This window comes from Mesoplodon densirostris, chromosome 5 (genome assembly GCF_025265405.1).
Source record: "Mesoplodon densirostris isolate mMesDen1 chromosome 5, mMesDen1 primary haplotype, whole genome shotgun sequence".
NCBI lineage: Eukaryota > Metazoa > Chordata > Mammalia > Artiodactyla > Ziphiidae > Mesoplodon > Mesoplodon densirostris.
Genome location: NC_082665.1, coordinates 16,505,820 through 16,527,636, shown reverse-complemented (window position 1 = coordinate 16,527,636; position 21,817 = coordinate 16,505,820). Strand labels below are relative to the sequence as shown.

At 38.7% G+C, this 21,817-nt stretch overlaps 1 non-coding gene across 1 annotated transcript; it reads left to right on the top strand.

Annotated features, from left to right (window-relative positions):
* The first annotated feature begins 4,858 nt into the window (after positions 1-4,858).
* Positions 4,859-4,965, top strand: LOC132491457 (U6 spliceosomal RNA). Its single transcript, XR_009532678.1, has one exon. It is a non-coding gene; the product is annotated as a U6 spliceosomal RNA (small nuclear RNA).
* The last annotated feature ends 16,852 nt before the right edge of the window (positions 4,966-21,817 follow it).

The window sequence follows — 21,817 nt, the reverse complement described above, 5'->3', positions numbered from 1 at the left end:
ATCTGGAAGGAAAAAAGACAGTAAGTTGAATATCTCTTTAAAGTGTAAATGCCAGTTGAGACAGTTAAATCTGTCCATCTCTGACACTTGGGTCTGTGTTTGAGACACCTTTCTGTGACACAGGAAACAGTTACATGGAGAGGCCAGGAGCCTGGGCCCTTACTCTTGGGGCTACTTATCCCAACTTGCTGCCTGATCCCCAAAACAGGAGGGTCTAGGACCTAAGAAAATCATTCCAAGATGACCCTGATCCTCAACATTCTGCAGTAGTAGCATTTCTTATCCCGTAATAATATACAAACTGACTCTCACATTTAAATGGCTCAAGAGGGAGGGAGTATAGGTGTACATATAGCTGATTCACTTTGTTGTACAGCAGAAACTAATACAACATTGTAAAGCAATTATAATTCAATAAAGATGTAAAAAAAGTTATTAAGAAAATAAATGGCAGGGCTTCCCTGGTGGCGCAGTGGTTGAGAGTCCACCTGCCTATGCAGGGGACACGAGTTCGTGCCCTGGTGAGGGAAGATCCCACATGTCGCGGAGTGGTTGGGCCCGTGAGCCATGGCCACTGAGCCTGCGCGTCCAGAGCCTGTGCTCCACAACGGGAGAGGCCACAACAGTGAGAGGCCCACGTACCACAAAAAAAAAAAAAAAGAAAGAAAGAAAGAAAAAGAAATGGCATAGAAGCCCCATATAGCACAAGCACTTGGGGGCACTTGGGTTTACCACGGGGACAAAACAGACAGGATTGGTGCCCTCAAAAATCTTGGGCTCTAGTAATTTTAATACATCTTTCTTTCCATTAGTTTTTCTCGATAGCATTATCAGAAAATGACCATTTTGATGGTATACGACCTTTTTGAGAACATCAGCTACGTCCTGAAATATACCCACACTAGGTTGTAAACCATGATTAAAAAATAAGTAAAGGTCTTTTTTTCCTGAAGCTAATGTGTCTTAAAGTGAGAACTCAAAAAAAGCTAAATTAGGTATTCACAGATACTCTCTTGAGAAATTAGGAAGAAGAGCAAAATAAGTTGACAGACATGTTTTGTTACTATATTTTGAAGACCTAAAAAGCTTCCCCTCTCTTAATTTTCTATTGCCAAACCACAGCATTTTCCTGTTTGGCATGAATGAAGAAAACAGGTCTTTCTCTTTTTTGTTTTTCCCACTGAGAATATGGAATGGGTCACTCAGTTATTGCAGGAAGGATTCGTGAGGACATTTCAAGCACAGCTAATTAAAGAAGTGTTTCCTGATATTTGTATATTTGTATTTAACTACATTAGAAAGAACTAAATATAAAATGCTACAGACAAGAACAAACAGAATTACTCAGAATAGTGGGGGGAAAGCAGTTTGAGCAAACGTTAAGAAGGTTTGGATAAAATGGGAGTTAAGTTGTCTTTTCCACAGCACTCTTTTCTAAACTTTGTCAGTTGGTAGAAAACAAAGTCTTCAATATTAAAAACAACTCTATGAGCAAAATATTGACCTTTCACACTCTAGAACTGGGCACAGTCTAAATAGAACTTTCTGCAATGATGGAAATGTTCTATACCTGTGATGTCCCAATAAGGTGGCCAAGAGCCGCATGTGAAATTCCATAAAAGTAACTAGAATTCAATAGAATTAGCAATTCAGTTCCTTAGTTGCAGTGGCCACATTTTAAGTGCCTAAGAGTAACCTGACTAGTGGCTACCATTATTGGACAGCACAGTTCCAGAATCTAGGAAAGACATTTAGGTATGCACTGAATATACATATTCAAAGTTTGCCAAATAAGGGTGGAAATGGAAAATGTTTCCAAAAAACTTCTGTGGAACATGAGGAAAAAAGGTCCATTTTGTATCATTTGAAGGACTTTTTTTCTCTTTCCATCAAGTTTCAGCCAATAATTAAAACAAGTTAGCAGAATTTTTGATACCAATGCCTTGAACAAATTCTTGAGTCTTCTCCTGGAGAATTCCCTTGATATGATTTTACACAACCTATCCATAGAAAGTACACTTTCCAAGCACCCTATGTATGTTTTTCATGTGAATTCATTTCTCTGGTCCTTTGAGTATATTTATAATAGAAATTCCCCTTACATAAAGCCTATCTATATCTTAGTAACCACACTTTCCAAGGCTGTTCCATGAAGCAGGTTTGTCTACGTAGTTTTGTCTATTTCTGCAACTCAGCCCACGCAATAAGATTTCCAAACTGGCAAGAAAGATAAAAACAGACAAAGTCCTTTATTGTACAGGTAAGCCTCTGGAATGTCTTTACTTTCCTATGAGAGCTGACACAAAGCAGGAATTCAAATGACTCCAGGTCAAGATTTGAAGGCCAACCACAGATTTCTGTCCACTTTTCAGTCCATGGGTATCATAGTCCACATATGTATGATGGAGTTTATTCATAAATTAATCCATACAATGTATATCAAGTGTAGTATGTGTGGATTTTATGTGACAGAAGAGATATCCTTAACTAGCTTCAGTTTCATGCCCAAGGTCATCACTTCTAGAATGTTCTTATGACCTTAGAATTAAAGTGAGGCCAGAAGCTATCAAAAGCATCCTTCCATATATACCTTCCACAGAAGAAGTTCCTGGAAATGATTTGCTTTACTCTTCTGGGGTCTGCTCCAGTCTGGGCAGGTGGGAAACAGCCTAGCGGCTCAATTCCCTTCAAGGGAATCCCTTCAAGAAGGAAGACAGTCTGGGGCCAACCAGGGTTCAGGTCTGCCTTAAGGTAGACTTGAGGATATCATGTTTGCTGATTTCCACAAACTCATCATCATTATCAACACCTGGACCATCTTCAACCAGAAATTAGACATTGGCCTTGAGTGAACTGTATTTGGATTTAGCCTCCTATGGAACCTGACTGTTGATAAACATATTAGTAAACACATCACCTTTTTGAAAATTGCTTAGTGCGTTTTATTACATACAGGGCACTGTTCATAAATGCATGTTTATGTGACCTCTAATATAATTACCAATGTAAATAACTCCCTAAGCTGGTTGTTTGCTTACTAGACACATGCTTTACCTCCAAGATACCTGAAGAGCATTTGCTCCATTACCTTTACACTTACTGGGCCAGTTTCGAAACAAGCACAGACACAAATCCAAACCCTTATTCCTAAGGTTGAATCCAAGCCAGATGGACCCCATGGGAAGAAATAAGAAAAAATGAAATAAGCCCAGGCCACCACTATGATTAAACGTGTCTCAAGTTCAACATTTTAGCTCAGAAAAAATGACACAAGGTCATGCTTGAAATATATATGAATTGTAGCAGCATGTAAGTGTGGGAAACAAACAAAAAAAAAAGATGAGGGAGGGCAAAATGTCCATAGATGAATTCAAACTTAATACAGGGAGTCTTCCACAGAGAGTTAGCAAGCCCAGGTTTAGAGCAGACATTGGCAAACTATGTACAGCCAAATCTGTTCACCTGCTTTTATAAATAAAGTTTTATTAGAACACGGCCACACCAGTTGGTGTACATATTGTCCATGGCTGCTTTCGGGTATAAGGCAGAGTTATGATAGAGGTCATGTGGCCCAAAACCTGAAAATATTTACTGCCTGAACGTGAAGAGAAAAAAATTGCTGACCTGGTGTTTAGAGATTTTTCTGAAAACAGTCATTATTGGAGTTCCCAAAGCAATTATTTTTTCTGGTTAAAAATGAATGTGGGGGGGCTTCCCTGGTGGCGCAGTGGTTGGGAGTCCGCCTGCCTATGCAGGCGACGCGGGTTCGTGCCCCATTCCGGGAGGATCTCACATGCCGCAGAGCAGCTTGACCCATGAGCCATGGCCGCTGGGCCTGCGCATCCGGAGCCTCCTGTGCTCCGCAGCGGGAGGGGCCACAACAGTGGGAAGCCCGCCTACCACAAAAAAAAAAAAAAAAAAAGAACGGGGGGAACATTGAACTGTGTCTGTATGTCCCTTACAGAGTACCATGTGTGCATCAGTCTAAAAGGCAGCTCTCAGTCTCATCACTTTGTTGCCATAAGTTCTGAGAACAATTATTTCTTTGTTAACATTTGGTAAACTTATCTTTAGGAACTTCAAAGAAGGTTGGGCACATCTCTGAAGTTGAATTTCAAAATAGGTTGAAATCTAAACTTGGGATTCTCCTGGTGGGTAGCTAGAATAACAATGTATTTGCCTAGAGTCTTTTCAAGGGGATGTTGCTGATTGGTACTTTGTCGTACAGGCCATGGAAGTGAACTTGAAAAACAGGCATAATTGCCTATCCAAATTTTCACCATAAATAATCATTTTTTAAAATGTTCCAGTAACTTACCCACTAGAAAAAAAAAAAAAAAAAGGAAAGTGGGACAATGATGCAGTGGCTTTGCTCCAAAATCATCATGTGTAATGTCATGCTGCCATCTGCAGTATTTTATTTCAGTATTTTCACCCAAACAGGGGAATTTTAATGAGCTCTATAGACATGTGGTCATTCTATTGAGGGAGAAACATTTTGCCAACACAACAGTAAGAGAAAGTTTTTGACCAATATTTTCCCTTTAGTCACGGTCCCGATTCCTTCCCACCCACACATACCATTTTTAAGTTTGTTCCGTTTCTTGATGATGCTTTTGCACATGTGGTGGTGTTAAATTTGAAAGTGAATCAACGTGCTGTACCTAGTAGAGGGGCCCTGAAACTGCTCAGAAATACTGTGATTCGGTGCCGGCTCACACTCATGAAACTGCTAATTGGGCAGCAACGGGTGGGATGTGGCCACAGCAGGGGTGAGATCCTAACTCCAGCCAAGCCCAGTTTAAAAAAAAAAAAAAAAAACCTTTGGTAAATTTGGGGGTTAAGGAATCTACAGGGAATACTATCTTCAGAAGCACATATACTAAAATTAGACTGATATGGAGAAGATCAGCACGGCTCCTGAGCAGGGATGAGGGACACATTCCTGAAGTGTTCCATTATTTATGTATATTCTAAGGGGATATATTCATTTGCTAGGGCGGCTGTAACAAAGTACCACAGACTGGGCCACTTAAACCACAGAAGATTGTTGTCCCACAGTTCTGGAGGCTGGAAGTCCAAGATCAAGATGTCAGCAGGTTTGGTTTTTTTCTGAGGCCTCTCTCCTTGGCTTATAGATGGCCGTCTTCTCCGTGTCTTCACAGGGTCTTCCCTCTGTGTGTCTGTGTCCCAATGTCTTTTTATAAGGACATCAGTCATTAGATTAGGGCCACCTTGATGACCTCATTTAACCTTAAATAACTCTTTAAAGACCTGTCTCCAAATACAGTTACATTCTGAGCTACTGGGGGTGAGGACTTCAACATATATATGGAAAGAGGGGATACAATTCATTCCATAACAGGAAATAGGTTAAATAAAGTCTTTGCTTCTAATGTTTGGATCTAAAATGAAGAGAATACAATAAGAAACAAGGCATTAGGATGCCCAGAAAGAAAAAAGGAAGGGAGAGAGGGAGGTGAAGGAAGGAAGGAGAGAAGAGAGGGAGGCAGGGAGGGAGGGAGGGAGGAAGAAGCTTGAAGAATGGCTAGAGTCTAAATTGGTCCAAACAAGAGACCTTACTTAAGGAACTGCCCCCATCTATACCTACTAGGAGGAGGAAGAAGTCTAAAGCAAGAGAAGACGGTGAAAATTGGATGATTCCAGCCATTAAGTCCACTCATCTTTGCCTGTTATGCCCTATACAGTCCAATAGTGTCTTGAAGCTGCAATGTCACTATGGCTACCAAATATTCTATTGCTCTGAAGCTGTCCAAGAAACCAGACACTCAGCAGATCCCAGCAAAAACTGCCCCCAGAAGTATTCTTTTAAGTTTTCCCTGGAGATTTAATCCAAATCGAGCAAAATAGAAAAATATAGATTTGCTCTTCTCAAGAGGTGTTAGCAGTTCATTGCTGAGCACTGTGGTCTGCAGTGTCTCTTGAAGATAGCATGTTTTGTTGTTTTTCCTGCCCTGATATAGTGGTTTCCGCTAAAGCATCAGCCTGATATTTCACTGTTTGGCTGCTCCTGTACCACCGTAGTAAAGGACTGTTGTACCTATTCCCTAATCTATTGTTTCTCTTAATAAATGGAGCAGCAGCCTCCACTTTTTATGATCCCTGCTATGTGTACAACTTGAGCTAGATAGTTTGCATACATTATCTTATTTGATAATCACCTTGGCAAACTCTTCAACCACTAAATGCACTTACAGAGGGCTGTTTTATACACAAGTGGTCATAAAATGTGTAAACCATATGAATGATATTTTGTAACCATTTTGTTTTATGCTATTAGGAAAAGGCATAGACTGCAAATCAAAAAGAATAAATTATGAACTGAACAGCTTTATGTTATTTTGTCTTGCAATTTTGCAGCAGTTGATATATTCTGGCCGTGAGGGTTTTAGACATCAGTTCACATGTTGCTTAGTTGTTTTGTTTTTTTTTTTCACTGATAATTTTGAATCATAAAATGCATAGAGTCACAGACAATACAACAATTAGGCCCCCATCTAATAATCCCAGACAATGACTGAAGTCTACCTAAAGCAGCCACTATTAGCAACAACAACCAAAAAAAAAGATGTATTTTTCATTTATGGCAAAAAGCGCAAATAAAGAATAATTGCTCCTTATAGGCATAATTCCAATCACTGCTACAAACGGGGAACACGCGTGGTAGTAGGCGGTCCACTTGGTTTACAAGATGGAACCCTTTGGTGTCAACATTTTGTGGGGTAATACCGCTCTCTAGTGGTGCATACTAAGTACTTCACATTTAATTGCAAAGAGTCACTATCTGGGCTTCCCAGGTGACGCAGTGGTTGAGAGTCCGCCTGCCGATTCAGGGGAAACGGGTTCGTGCTCCGGCCCGGGAAGATCCCACATGCCGCGGAGCGGCTGGGCCCGTGAGCCATGGCCGCTGAGCCTGCGTGTCCGGAGCCTGTGCTCCACAACGGGAGAGACAACAACAGTGAGAGGCCCGCGTACCACACACACACACACACACAAAAGAGTCACTATCTGAACCCTTGACAATATTCCTGGTCTCCTTTTATCCATTTTATTATTCCTCTGATCTCTAATAAATACAGAGAACCTGATATGTACACATAAACACTGTGGAATCTACATGTTATTTAAACTTTATAAATGACGTTTTTCTAGGTGTTCAAACCTTAGACCCGGCCAAGAGGGAACTGCTTGGCCCCGTGATTTAGAGAGGGTTCAGCTCTGGCTTTTCCTGGCTGTGCCCCTCCCTGCAGATCAAGGCGTTCTGGGACGCGCCCAAACGCAAGCCTTTTTCTTCCTGCTACCCGCCACTATCTCACGTCCACCCCCAGTTCCACTGCCTTGCATCCTATTAATGCACCAGTGCTCCTATGTTGCCTGAGGTTTTGATGAATAATAGAAAGTTCCCGCTTCCCAGATATCATTTGCATTAGAGAAGCTTCCCGAAATACCATGACACACCCCTTCCCAGCAATAATAATGAAAGGGAATTTTAAGATAGGAAAGCAGACCCATGGGATAACTTTTCTCACCCCTTCAAATCATACAGGGTGTCTGCAAGGACCCTGGAGCTTTTTCCAAACCTTAGACCTCTGCTGTCACCTTCAGGAAGTTTGCCGTAACTGCACGTTCTACCGGAGATGTTTACTTCATCAAAACTGTTACACAGAGTTTTAAGTTCTAGCATCTGTGGTACAACTTCGTGCCTATAGTTAACAGTGCTGTGCTGTGCACTTCAATAAATGTTAAGAGGGTAGACCTCATGTTGAGTGTTCTTACAATAAATAAATAAAAGCTATTTGAAATAGAGAGACAGAGGGAGGGTGAGGAGGGAGGGAGGAAGGAAAGAAGAAAGGAAGGCTGGCTTCCAGGAGGAACCTATCTGAATCTTGTAGCAGAGCCAGCTAAGAAAAGAGTGGCTGGCTGGCATCTATTTTATGGTATTTCACAAATCTTGTAACACTTTCTATTTGCTACTCTATCAAATAATAGAATAAGAAAAATAGCTAACATTACATCTATAATGTAGATATATATAAGTAACAAAAGCATATAAACATCCTGTTTTTTATATATAACAAAACTATATGACCTGGATTATATATACACATCCTACAGTAAGAACAGCTGACCCATAAGGTGTTTACTATGTGGCTGGCAGGGTTCTCTGTACTTTATCATTGTTGCCATGTTTACACGTCTGTCTCAACAACTCCATGAGGTGGATACTATTATTAGCTCTCTCTGTTTTACAGAGGAAGACACTGAGATTCTGAGAAACTCACTTGTCTAAAGTTCCCCTGCTAGTGACTAGTCAAGCTTGGATTTGAGCCGTGTGTATCTGCCTTCAGAGTCCACATTCCTCGCCACGGGGTGAACGCCTGTCATTTCAGTAAGCTGGATGATAACGAAAAAGCATGATGCATGAAACAGGAAAAATTAGACCTAGCATCACCCCTGTGTTCATTCACAAATATTGCTAGGCACTGAGAAAGCAGAGGTGGATAAGATAAGCAAAGCCTTGCTCACTACCATACATGCAGATAGGAAGAAGATCAACAGAAAATAGGCATTTAAAATAAAGGAATGTATGTGTGATAAGGAGAGCTGATAAAATAGATAGCTATGTTGAGAATCACAGTAGAGTGATGTGATAGAAAGTGTCTGAGAAGCTGTTTTATATTGGGCGGTCGGAAAGAGGTAATATTAAGCTAGAGCCAATCTAAAAATTTAATCTAACTATATGAAATTCTATGGAATTAGAGAGAGCATTCCAGAAAGATGTAAGAGCTGGTACAAAAACCCTGAGGGAGGGAAGCATCTCAACTTGCTTGAAAAGCACAAAGAAGCCCCACTGTCAGGAGTGAAGAAAGGGAGGGAAAGGGTGGAGGACAGAGGTCTGAAAGCCAAGCATGGCTGACCCATGGAGGGTCTGCAATATTCCACACATGGGGATTTTATAGTAAGTGAGAAGACAAGCTTTTGGAAGGCTTCAAGACTACTATAAAAATCACCTGGCTGTCTGTGGAGAAAGGTGTGAAGGAGAAGAGAATACTCAGTCTGCCTGTGGAGAAAGGTTTAAAGGATCAGAGAATAGAAGGAAGCAGGATACCCAGTCAAAAATCACTTAAAAGAGTGCATCAGGATGTGAAGATGCCTTCAGCTAGTAATGAGGACGGACACTTCTAGAAGGATCTGTCACGTATGTTGTGGCCATGGAGTCTACAGATGTAGCTGATGCTTTCAATATGGAAGTGAAGGGGGAAGAGACAAATTGAAAATAATGCCTGGATATAGGGAATTGCTTTGGCCTAGGGAGGAAGACTTTATGAGGAAGGGCAGTAAACCCAGTGCTATGTTGCAAGACCGAGGTGGGGAAGCCCATTCCGTCTTTCTGATCATGTGACTGTGGTCAAGCTACTAAACCATGCTGAGCCCCACTGTGCTCACCTGTAAAAGTGCTAACCAGACCCCTGTGCACAGCTTCTCTGAGTCCATGTGGGATGTATTGCAGTTTGTACGGAATGGGTTTAAGACCTTACAAGCCCATGAGTAATGATAAAACTACACATTAGCTTACTTTGGGTGATCCTGTGTAAACACACACACACACACACACAACTGTATTTAACCTTCAAAGGAAATGTCCATAAGTGAAGTTACATTCTGCAGCCACAATACTGCTACCACATTACTGGTTTAAAATGAATTTTTAAGTTACGTAATTCTGAAAACGTTAGAGAGAAAATCCCTCTAGACAACAGAAGTAGCATCCACTTGTGGACTGATAGACACTATTTTTTAACATCTTTACTGGAGTATAATTTCTTTACAATGTTGTGTTAGTTTCTGCTGTATAACAAAGTGAATCAGCTACATGTATACATATAGCCCCATATCTCTGCCCTCTTGCGTCTCCCTCCCACCCTCCCTATCTACCCCTCTAGGTGGTCACAAAGCACTGAGCTGCTCTCCCTGTGCTATGCAGCTGCTTCCCACTAGCTATCGATTTTACATTTGATAGTGTATATATGTCCATGTCACTCTTTCACTTCGTCCCAGCTTACACTTTCCCCTCCCCGTGTCTTCAAGTCCATTCTCTACCTCTGCGTCTTTAACCTGTCCTGCCCGTAAGGTTGTTCAGAACCTTTTTTTTTTTTTTTGGATTTCATATATATGTGTTAGCATATGGTGTTTGTTTTTCTCTTTCTGACATACTTCACTCTGTATGACAGACTTTAGGTCCATCCACCTCACTACAAACAACTCAATTTCATTTCTTTTTATAGCTGAGTAATATTCCATTGTATATATATGCCATATCTTCTTTATCCATTCATCTGTCGATGGACACTTAGGTTGCTTCCATGTCCTGGCTACTGTAAATAGAGCTGCAATGAACATTGTGGTACATGACTCTTTTTGAATTATGGTTTTCTCAGGGTATATGCCCAGTAGTGGGATTGCTGGGTCATAAGGTAATTCTATCTTTAGTTTTTTAAGGAACCTCCATACTGTTCTCCATAGTGGCTGTATCAATTTACATTCCCACCAACAGTGCAGGAGGGTTCCCTTTTCTCCACACCCTCTCAGGCATTTATTGTTTGTAGATTCTTTGATAATGGCCATTCTGACCCATGTGAGGTGATACCTCATTGTAATTTTGACTTGCATTTCCCAAATGATTAGTGATGTTGAGCATCCTTCCATGTGTTTGTTGGCAATCGGTATATCTTCTTTGTAGAAATGTCTGTTTAGGTCTTCTGCCCATTCTTGGATTGGGTTGTCTGTGTTTTTGATATTGCCCTTCATAAGCTGCTTGTAAATGCTGGAGATTAATCCTTTGTCAGTTGCTTCATTTGCAAATATTTCCTCCTATTCTGAGGGTTGACTTTATATCTTTTTTATGGTTTCCTTTGCTGTGCAAAAGCTTTTAAGTTTCATTAGGTCCCATTTGTTTATTTTTGTTTTTATTTCCATTTCCCTAGGAGGTGGGTCTAAAAGGATCTTACTGTGATTTATGTCATAGAATGTTCTGCCTATGTTTTTCTCTAAGAGTTTGATAGTATCTGGCCTTACAATTAGGTCTTTAATCCATTTTGAGTTTATTTTGTGTATGGTGTTAGGGAGTGCTCTAATTTCATTCTTTTACATGTAGATGTCCAGTTTTTCCAGCACCACTTATTGAAGAGGCTGTCTTTTCTCCACTGTATATTCTTGCCTCCTTTATCAAAAATAAGGTGACCATATGTGTGTGGGTTTTTCTCTGGGCTTTCTATACTGTTCCACTGATCTATATTTCTGTTTTTGTGCCAGTACCATACTGTCTTGATTACTGTAGCTTTGTAGTATAGACTGAAGTCAGGGAGCCTGTTTCCTCAAGCCCCATTTTTCTTTCTCAAGATTGCTTTGGCTATTCAGGGTCTTTTGTGTTTCTATACAAATTGTGAAATTTTTTGCTCTAGTTCTGTGAAAAATGTCATTGGTAGTTTGATAAGGATTGCATTGACTCTGTAGATTGCTTTGGGTAGTATAGTCATTTTCACAATGTTGATTCTTCCTATCCAAGAACATGGTATATCTCTCCATCTGTTGGTATCATCCTTAATTTCTTTCATCAGTGTCTTACAGTTTTCTGCATAAAGGTCTTTTGTCTCCAAAGTTAGGTTTATTCCTAGGTATTTTATTCTTTTTGTTTCAATTGTAAATGGGATTGTTTCCTTAATTTCTCTTTCAGATTTTTGTCATTAGTATAAAGGAATGCAAGAGATTTCTGTGTATTAATTTTGTATCCTGCTACTTTACCAGATTAATTGATTAGCTCTAGTGGTTTTCTGGTAGCATCTTTAGGATACTCTATGGATAGGACTATGTCATTTACAAACAGGGACACTTTTACTTCTTCTTTTCTGATTTGGATTGCTTTTATTTCATTTTCTTCTCTGATTGCTGCGGCTAAAACTTCCAAACCTATGTTGAATAATAGTGGTGAGAATGGTCAACCTTGTCTTGTTCCTGATCTTAGAGGAAAAGTTTTCAGTTTTTCACCATTGATAACGAAGTTAGCTGTGGGTTTGTCATATATAGCCTTCATTATGTTGAAGTAAGTTACCTCTAAGCCTACTATCTGGATGGTTTTTATCATAAATTCGTGTTGAATTTTGTTGAAAGCTTTTTCTGCACCTATTGAGATGATCATATGGTTTTTCTCCTTCAATTTCTTATCACAGTGTATCACATTGATTGATTTGAATATAATGAAGAATCCTTGCATTCCTGGGATAAACCCCACTTGATAATGTTGTCTTCTCCTTTGAATTTGTTGTTGGATTCTGTGTGCTAGTATTTTGTTGAAGATTTCTGCATCTATATTCATCAGTGATATTGGTCTGTAGTTTTATTCTTTAAGGACATCTTTCTCTGGTTTTAGTATCAGGGTGATGGTGACATCTTAGAATGAGTTTGGAAGTGTTCCTCCTTCTGCAATATTTTGGAACAGTTTAAGAAGGATAAGTGTTAGCTCTTCTCTAAATGTTTGATAGGATTCACCTGTGAAGCCATCTGGTCCTGGGCTTTTGTTTGTTGGAAGATTTTTAATCACAGTTTCAATTTCAGTGCTTTTGCTTGGCCTGTTTATATTTTCTGTTTCTTCCTGGTTCAGTCTCAGAATGTTGTGCTTTTCTAAGAATTTGTCCATTTCTTCCAGGTTGTTCATTTTATTGGCATATAGTTGCTTGTAGTAATTTCTCGTGATCCTTTGTATTTCTGCAGTGTCAGTTGTCACTTCTTTTTCATTTCTAATTCTATTGATTTGAGTCTTCTCCCTTTTTTTCTTGATGAGTCTGGCTAATGGTTTATCAATTTGCTTTATCTTCTCAAAGAACCATCTTTTAGTTTTATTGATCTTTGCTATTGTTTCCTTCATTTCTTTTTCATTTATTTCTCATCTGATCTTTATGATTTCTTTCCTTCTGCTAACTTTGGGGGTGGGGGTTTGTTCTTCTTTCTCTAATTTCTTTAAGTGTAAGGTTAGTTGTTTATTTGAGATGGTTCTTGTTTCTTAATGTAAGATTGTATTGCTATAAACGTCCCTCTTAGAACTGCTTTTGCTTCATCCCTTAGATTTTGGGTCGTCGTGTTTTCATTGTCATTTATTTCTAGGTATTTTTTTATTTCCTCTTTGATTTCTTCAGTGACCTCTTGGTTATTAAGTAGTGTGTTGTTTAGCCTCCATGTGTTTGTATTTCTTACAGATCTTTTCCTGTAATTGATATCTAGTCTCATAGCGTTGTGGTCAGAAAAGGTACTTGATATAATTTCAATTTTCTTAAATTTACCAAGGCTTGATTTGTGACCCAAGATATGATCTATCCTGGAGAATGTTCCATGAGCACTTGAGAAGAATGTGTATTCTGTTGTTTCTGGATGGAATGTCCTATAAATATCAATTAAGTCCATCTTGTTTAATGTATCATTTAAAGCTTGTGTTTCCTTATTTATTTTCATTTTAGATGATCTGTCCATTGGTGAAAATGTGTTGTTAAAGTCCCCTACTATGATTGTGTTACTGTCGATTTCCTCATTTATGGCTGTTAGCATTTGCCTTATGTATTGAGCTGCTACTATGTTGGGTGCATAAATATTTACAATTGTTATAACTTCCTCTTGGATTGATCCCTTGATCATTATGTAGTGTCCTTCTTTGTCTCTTGTAATAGTCGTTATTTTAAAGTCTATTTTGTCTGATATGAGAATTGCTACTCCAGCTTTCTTTTGATTTCCATTTGTATGGAATATCTTTTTCCATCCCCTCATTTTTAGTCCGTATGTGTCCCTAGGTCTGAAGTGGGTCTCTTTTAGAGAGCATATATATGGGTCTTGTATTTGTATCCATTCAGCCAGTCTATGTTTTTTTCATTGGAGCATTTAATCCATTTACGTTTAAGGTAGTTGTAGATATGTATGTTCCTACTACCATTTTCTTAATTGTTTTGGGTTTGTTATTGTAGGTCTTTTACTTCTCTTGTGCTTCCTGACTACAGAATTTCCTTTAGCATTTGTTGTAAAGCTGTTTGGTGGTGCTGAATTCTCTTAGCTTTTGCTTGTCTGTAAAGGTTTTGATTTCTCTGTCAAATTTGAATGAGATCCTTGCTGGGTAGAGTAATGTTGGTTGTAGTTTTTTTTTTTCCCTTTCATCACTTTAAATATGTCCTGCCACTCCCTTCTGGCTTTCAGAGTTTCTGCTGAAAGATCAGCTCTTAACCTTATGGGGATTCCCTTGTATATTATTTGTTGCTTTTGCCTTGCTGCTTTTAATATTTTTTTCTATATATTTATTTTTGTCAGCTTGATTAATATGTGTCTCGGCGTGTTTCTCTTTGCATTTATCCTGTATGGGATTCTTTACGCTTCCTGGACTTGATTGACTATTTCCTTTCCCATATTAGGGAAGTTTTCAACTATAATCTCTTCAAATATTTTCTCAGTCCCTTTCTTTTTCTCTTCTTTTGGAACCCCTATATTTTGAATGTTGGTGCATTTAATGTTGTCCCAGAGGTCTTTGAGACTGTCCTCAATTCTTCTTATTATTTTTTCTTTATTCTGCACTGTCATAGTTATTTCCACTACTTTATCTCCCAGGTCACTTATCCGTTCTTCTACCTCAGTTATTCTGCTCTTGATTCCTTCTACAGAATTTTTAAGTCATTTATTTTGTTGTTCATCATTGTTTCTTTGCTCTTTAGTGCTTCAAGGTCCTCTTAAAAGTTTCTTGTATTTTCTCCATTCTATTTCCAAGATTTTGGATCATCTTTAATATCATTACTGTGAATGCTTTTTCAGGTAGACTGCCTATTTCCTCTTCATTTGTTTGGTCTGGTGGGTCTTTACCTTGCTCCTTCATCTGCTGTGTATTTCTCTGTCTTCTCATTTTTTTAATTTACTGTGTTTGGAGTCTTCTTTTTGCAGGCTGCAGGTTCGTAGTTCCCATTGTTTTTGTTGTCTGTCCCCAGTAGGTAAGGCTGGTTCACTGGATTGTGTAGGCTTCTTGGTGGTGGAAGGGACTGGTGCCTGTGTTTTGGTGGATGAGACTGGATCCTGTCTTTCTGATGTGCAGGACAGTGTCCAGTTGTGTGTTTTGGGGTTTCTGTGACCTTATGATGTTAGGAAGCCTCTCTGCTAATGGGTGGGGTTGTATTCCTGTCTTGCTAGTTGTTTGGCATAGTGTTTCCAGCACTGTAACTTGCTGGTCATTGAGTGGAGCTTGGTCTTGGCATTGAGATGGGAATCTCTGGGAAAGCTTTCACCATTTGATATTACGTGGAGCCAGGAGGTCTGTGGTGGACCAATGTCCTGAACTCAGTTCTCCCATATCAGAGACTCAGGCCTGACACCTGGACAGAGCACCAAGACCATGTCAGCCACATGGCTCAGAAGAAAAGGGAGAAAAAAGAAAGAAATAAAGAAATATATATATAATAAATAAAGTTATTAAAATAAAAAATATTATTAAAAATAAAAAATTAGAAAGTAATAAAAAAGAGAAAGAAAGAAAGAAAGAAGAGAGCAACCAACCCAAAAACCAAATCCACCCATGATAACAAGCACTAAAAAATATAGTAAAAAAATAAAAGGACAGACAGACCCCTAAGATGCATGGTAAAAGCAAAGCTATACAGACAAACTCACACAAAGAAGCATACAGATACACATTCACAAAAACAGAAGAAGGAAATATATATATATATATATATATATATATATATATATATATATATATATGTTAAAAAAAGGAAGAGAGCAACCAAATTAATAAACAAACCTACTAATGATAATAAGCTCTAAATACTAAACTAAGACAAACATAAAACCAGAAACAAGTTAGATGTAGAAAGCAAACCTCAAGTCTATAGTTGCTCCCAAAGTCCACCACCTCAATTTTGGAATAATTTGTTGTCTTTTCAGGTATTCCACAGATGCAGGGTACATCAAGTTGACTGTGGCTATTTAATCCACTGCTCCTGAGGCTGCTGGGAGAGATTTCCCTTTCTCTTTGTTTGCACAGCTCCGGGGGTTCAGCTTTGAATTTGGCCCCACCTCTGCATGTAAGTCGCTTAAGGACATCTGTTCTCTGCTCAGACAGGACAGGGTTAAAGTAGCAACTGATTAAGGGGCTCAGGCTCACTCAGGCTGGGGGGAGAGAGGGGTACAGAATGTGGGGCGGGCCTGTGGAAGCAGAGACGAACATGATGTTGCAACAGCCTGAGGTGTGCAGTGTGTTTTCCCAGGGAAGTTTTCCCTGGATCATGGGACCCTGGCAGTGGCAGGCTGCATAGGCTCCCAGGAGGGGAGGTGTGGATGGTGCCCTGTGTTTGCACACAGGCTTCTTGATGGCAGCAGCAGCAACCTTAGCATTTCATGCTCATCTCTGGTGTCCACGCTGATAGCCGCGCCTCGTGCCCATCTCTGGAGCTGGTTTAGGCTGTGCTCTGAATCCTCTCTCCTCGTGCACCCTGAAACAGTGGTCTCTTGTCTCTTAGGCAGTTCCAGACTTTTTCCTGGACTCTTTCTCAGCTAGCTGTGATGCACTAGCCCCCTTCAGGCTGTGTTCACACAGCCAACCCCAGTCCTCTCCCAGACCCCACCTGTCCCGATGGGTGAGCAGACAAGCCTCTTGGGCTGGTGAGTGCTGATTGGCACTGATCCTCTCTGTGGGAATCTCTCTGCTTCGCCCTTTGCACCCCTGTTTTTGCATTCTCCTCCATGGTTCCAAAGCTTCCCCCCACCCCCCATCTCAGCCAGTGAAGGGGCTTCCTAGTGTGTGGAAACTTTTTCTCCTTCACAGCTCCCTCCCAGAGGGGCAGATTCCATCCCTATTCTTTTGTCTCTGTTTTTTTTTTCTTTTTCCTTTTGCCCTACCCAGGCATGTGGGGAGTTTCTTGCCTTTTGGGAAGTCTGAGGTCTTCTGCCAGCATTCAGTAGGTGTTCTATAGGAGTTGTTCCACATGTAGATGTATTTCTGATGTATTTGTGGGGAGGAAGGTGATCTCCACATCTTACTCCTCTACCATATTGAAGGTCCCTCCCACATAGACACTTTTAATTAGTTCTTCTTCACTTGACTTTGCCGTTGTTCTGTATGTGAGTTTCCATCAAGTATTTGACCTATTGGGCTCAATTATTTTCCTCAAGTTATTTTTAGAGGTTTCTGTGAGGTTTGAGAATTGTTGCTGGGATATCTGGCTTTCCTAAAGAAAATTCCAGGGAATCAAAAAGATTCTGAACATAGGGAATTAGAAATACAAAATGGAAAGACATATTCCATCCTCTGAGAAAACATGCAGATTATCAATTATATGAAACTAAGCTCCACTTAAAACTTGGTCCCTCAAATATCATATGATATCACTTATATGTGGAATTTTTAAAAATGCTACAATGAACTTATTTACAAAACAGAAACAGACTCAGAGACATAGAAAACAAACTTATGGTTACCAAATGGAAGGGGAGGGGGAGGGGTAAATTAGCAGCTTGGGATTAACAGATACACACTACTATATGTAAAATAGATAAACAACAAATTCCTACTTTATAGCACAGGAAACTGTATTCAACACCTTGTAATAACCTATAATGGCAAAGAATTTGAAAAAGAATATACGTATATAATTGAATCAATTTGCTGTACACCAGAAACTAACACAACATTGTAAATCAACTATATTCCAATTTAAATAAATAAATAAAACTTGGTCCCTCTCTCCACTGTCAGAGGGAGACTGTCAGAGTGGGGTGGGGATATTCCTGCCCTGTTCCATAGAACTTTCATAGAATTTCCACTTTCTGGTTTGTTTTCTCCAAATACTTGGAGGCAAGTGAATTATTCATGTTACCAAATCTACCAAATCATCTATATTTGAGCAACCTGATTTAGATTTTTGATAAACCTTGTTGTGAAATAAACACCATACACTTGGTCATCTAATTTTTTAAGACTTTTGAAGACCTGGTACTTTAGAGTCCTGTTGCAGTGTTAATTTGTGCACCCAGTAGTGGGCTGTATTCATCTATCCAAGTTGGCTCTACTTTCTAATATTCCTATTGTTGGAGATTCAGGCATTGGCCAAGAGGTTGAACTATCTACCTCCTTGAAACCCTATGCCACCATCAGAAACAAGAACATGATTTGTTTCTCAAAGTAAAAGTAATGATCAATATCTTTATAATCATAACAGTAGATACTTATGTAGTGTTTTATATGTACCAAACACTGTTCCACACATTTATTCTCACAATAACTTATAAGGTTATTGTCCCATTTTCCAGAAGAAGAAACTGAGGCAAAGAAAGTTGAAATAACTTTCTCAAGTTCAGAGCTGCCTGCCTCCAGAGTCCATTTTAAGAATCTTGAGAGCACAAACCTGTTTCTTGGAATAAAGGAAATGCAGCCAAAATTTCACACAGAATTTCTAATGGCATGTCACCTTTTATAAAGTTTAAAAGTCTAGAATGGCCAAAATCTGAAAGACTGACAACTTCAAGTGCTGACAAGGATGTGAAGCAACAGGAACTCTCATGCATTGCTGATGGGAATGTAAAATATGGAAGACAGTTTTGTGGTTTCTTACAAAACTAAACATACTCTTACTGCACAATCCAGCAGTTCCTCACAAAACTAAACATACTCTTACTGCACAATCCAGCAGTCATGCTCCTTGGTATTTATACAAAGGAGGTAAAGATGTATGTCCACACAAAAACATGATAATGAATATTTCTAGCAGCTTTATTCATAATTGCCAAAACTTGGAAGCAACTAAGATGTCCTTCAGTAGGTGAATGATAAATAAACTGTGGTACAGCCAGACAATGGGATATTATTCAGCACTAAAAAGAAATGAGCCATTAAGTCATGAAATGGTATGGATAAATTTAAATGCCTATTATTAAGTGAAAGAAGCCAATCGGAAAATGCTATGTACTATGTGTTTCCAATGATATGACTTCCTGGAAAAAGCAAAACTATGAAGACACTAAAAGGATCAGTGGTTGCCAGGTGTTGGAAGCTTGAGATGGGGGGAGATGAATAGGTGGATCACAGATGATTTCTAGGGCAGTAAAAATACTCTAGATGAAATGATAAAGATGAATATATGACATTATACATTTGTCCAAACCCATTGGCTGCACAAAACCAAGTGTGAACCCTAAGATAAACTATGGACTTTGGATAATTATGACCTCCCAACATAGACTCATCAGTGATAACAAACATACCACTCTGGTGGAGAATGTTGATAACAGATGAGGCTATGGATATGTAGGGGCAGAGGGTATATGAGAAACCTCTCTCTTTTTTTCCTACCAATTTTGTCATGAACCTAAAACTGCTCTAAACAAATTAGTATTTTTTTAAGTTTAAGATTCCAGTCAAGAGGTGTGAATACCAATATTGTTAAGCATTTGGCAACCTTGAACTTGACCTTCAGAGTGTGCCCCTCTAAGAGGCAATCTTACTGTTATAACAGGGTCTCTGTTCATAGTACCAAGAGGATGGCATTTTCAGAAGTGAGATGATTAAAACAGAGAATGGCTAAGAGGATACGGCTCTCAGCCAATTTAACTGGTCCGTCTACCAAGAAATTAGAAAGAGTATATCCAGAAAGAGATTGTGCATCTTTTACAAGAGCATCAAAGGTGTTTTTATGGCTTCATAACATTGATGTTTTCTTCCAAAAATTGGCATAATTTCTAACAAAATAGCAAACTGTATGTTTATACACCAAAATAACTAGTTGAGAAATAGAAATAATCAATGTCAGTCATTTTATCACTGCTATTTTAACTAACTTGGTCGAATGGACCATTGCTTTGTTAAGAAGTAGATAATCTACTCTCACCTTGAATGTAGAAGGACTAATGGCCAAGTAAATATTTCTGAAACAGACAGTGTATGAACTTATAGTATTTATAACTCAGTGAATAAATACATTAATATATGAAGGGATTCAGGCATATATTAGGTTAAATTAAGAAAAAGAAAAGCACATGGAAATCTTATCATAGAATGAGCTTTGGAAAAAAAAGAAAAATCTTCTAAGTAAGTATGAAATTAGGTTCCCTTAATATTTTTTTCATTTCTAGCTGTAAGGTTCTCACTTTGTGTACCACTGTTGTATAGAACATCACAGTACAGTATATGACAATTTAGTAGATTAATTTAATAACTGTGGAAATAACCATTGATGTCTACTAGGCCAAACCCATTCTACAGATTAGAAAACAAAGTCTCAGAGAAGTTACATAACTTTCCAGGTCATTACTGCTCACTGGTATCAGGGCTAAGACTAGAACCTTGTTCAGTTTCTCTTATAAAAAAACAAAAGACTTCTTGACAACCAAAATAGAGCCAACCCTTAGTTCTTAGTTACACCACTTTTCAGCCAGCTCTTCCAAACTCGCCATGTTTGGAGACTTCAAAGAGTCTTAAGATACATTGATTCACTATCTTGACACAGGGAAATCCTGAGACATTCTTCACCTAACACTTCTAAGGGCTGTTGGCTTCCTAGCAGACCTACGAATTTTTAAATGTTATTGAAAATAACGAGCCCTTATTTTGGACGATGCTTGTAAAATTATCTGCTGCTCAAAGGGACTTCATTGAGCTTAGCATGATTGAAAGAGGAAGATTATTATAGGTACCATGCACTAATTAAAAACTCCACCATAGATTATTCTAGAAGGAGTAGACTAAAAATATGTTTCTTTTCCTTTTCCTTTTGAAATCATGTGACTAAAACCAGCCATCAGTTAAGGGCGGAGAGATATTACACTCAAGATTTAAACAGAAAAAATTAAAAAGCCAATTTTTAACACCTCTGTTCTGTTTATGACCACCATGAGCAAACGTTTTGTTTAAAAACTTTAGTTCACAGAAAGGATATAGGAAAGTAATAAATAGAGCAGAACATAAAATTCTTTAAGTCTAAGAACAGTTTCTGATATCCTATTTGGAAAATGACTGGTTCCCACTCAAATTATTTTAATCTCTAAAATTAAATTGTTGCATTTAACTCCTGAAACCAGTTTCTAATCTACATTTTCTCAGCTCCCATTTGTCAGTAAATAGGCTAAGCAAAAAAGTTCATTCTTAACAGAGCTGAAACAAATAGAATTTGAAATAACTGAAAGTAGCATCACCAGTCTGGTTACCTGGGTCATCTCAACAACCAGAAATGAATCCTCTGATCCTCATGACCATTAAAAGGACCAAATAAACAGCTTATTTTTCAGTAAATAACCCCTCCCCAGGCTGTGCCTTGTCTCTGATGTCATAAAGTCCTTAGAAGACATTTTTAACTTAGTTGTGAGACTGGGTTCCAATCATAACTTGGGCATAGAAATGCCCTGTAATAATCTTGAAGTTTCAGAAAAAAAAAAAAGAGAGAGAGAGAATCTATATAAAGGAAATTATAGGAAATGTAGACTAAGATTTACATATAAAGATGCTCTTAATAGCATTATTATAATAATAAAAAAACAAAAGTAATCTAAATAGTCAATAAAAATCATCATCACCATCATCATCATCATGATATTGAAGATTCTTCCAGAAGCAAGTCTAGAAAATTATTATTCTTGCAATATAGATACATGTTTTCTTATATTATAAAAAAAAGGAAGTGTTTCAATTAGAGACACGTGCTTCCATGATCCTGAGTGCATCTACCCCATCTAAAGACAGAGCCTCAGGACTTCCCTGGAGGTACAGTGGTTAAGACACAGTGCTTCCACT